The following is a 1,614-nucleotide window of genomic DNA, read 5'->3' as shown; positions in this document are numbered from 1 at the left end:
TTTCATATGGAATAGATTGCGTTTTGCTGTGGGGTACTCTATTGAGTATTCGGTTAGCTATAAGGAGAGCTTCCCCCACAAACTCTGCGGTAATCCGGAACATATTAATAAAGAATTCATCATTTCCTTTAATGTCCGATTTTTCCTTTCCGCAATTCCGTTGGATTGAGGTGTGTAAGGTGCAGTAGTTTGATGGATAATTCCATATTCTGAACATAATTATACAAATGGAGATTCATATTCTACACCTCTATCACTTCTAATCATTTTGATCTTTTTATTCAATTGATTCTCCACTTCATTCTTTATAACGACCCGATCGATCTTTTTGAGCTTTTGCACTTTGCTCGCCAGTTCTCGGGCATAGATTGCCCCGTGTGATGTATTATGACTTACGTAAATCGTTAGTTTTGGTTTTCAGGGTAATCGGAATGAATTTGGAAGAACAGTTCTCAGTTGAAGCATGAAATTTGAAAGGTTTGACCAAGTTTTGACTTTTTAGTATTCGATCTCGGATTTGGATTTCTATGATTTAATTAGCTCTGTTAGGTGATTTTGGACTTGGGAGCGCGTCCGCAATATATTTTGGAGGTCCGTAGTAGATTTAGGCTCGAATTGGCGAAATTAAAAATTTGGCATTTTTCGGTCGGTAGTGGAAATTTTGATATCGTGGTCGGAATGGAATTTTGGAAATGGGAGTAGGTCCGTTGTGTCATTTGTGATGTGTCTGCAAAATTTTAGGTCATTCGGACGAGGTTTGATAGACTTTTTGATCGAATTCGGAATTCGGAAGTTTTGGAATTCTTAGGCTTGAATCCGAGGGTGATTTGATGTTTTGATGTTGTTTTGAGCATTCCGACGGTTGGAACAAGTTTGAATTATGTTATGGGGTGTGTTAGCATGTTTGGTCGGGGTCCCATGAGGCTCGGATATGTTTTGGAAGATTTTGGCGTTTTGAGCATAAGCATGTAATGATCCAAAGGTCGATTTTTAGTTCTAGAGATCAAAATTTGATTTTGAGACTTCCGGAATTTTGATAATGAATTAAAGGAGTGATCTGGAAAGTTTGGTCTAATTTCATCAAGTCGCGATTAGGTTTTTGACGTGAATCATGAGTTAATTGTTTAACGAGCGAAATGGATATCGCACTGAGCAAACGAGCTCCGAATTGAGTTTCGATTGAAGGACTATATTCGTATAATTATTTGTGACTCATAGGAACAAGAATCATCGAATTCCGAGTTTGTATGATGGAGTTAGAGCCATTTTAGTGAAATTAAAGACTGCTGGTGCATCAGATCTGGTATGCAGCTTTTAGCGACCAGATTGGACCTTTTAGCGACGGGAATTAAGCCTTTAGCGACCAGAATCGGATTTATTAAAGCTGTTACGTTTTTTAAGCTCATTTTGATGTTTTTTTGGGTGAAAGACCACGGCTTGGGGCGATTTTTGAGCAACAAATCATGGGAAATATTGAGATTTGGAGAATCCGGAGGTCGATTCGTGCGAGCGAGGCATCACAGGCTAGAGTTTGGACCGGATCGAGGTAAGTAATGATTGTAAATTCTATCCTGAGGGTTTGAAACCCCGGATTACACATCATTGTGTTATTTT

Source organism: Nicotiana attenuata, unplaced genomic scaffold, assembly GCF_001879085.1.
Source record: "Nicotiana attenuata strain UT unplaced genomic scaffold, NIATTr2, whole genome shotgun sequence".
Classification (NCBI taxonomy): Eukaryota; Viridiplantae; Streptophyta; class Magnoliopsida; order Solanales; family Solanaceae; genus Nicotiana; species Nicotiana attenuata.
The sequence above is the reverse complement of the archived record's forward strand: the minus strand, read 5'-3'. Positions refer to the sequence as shown.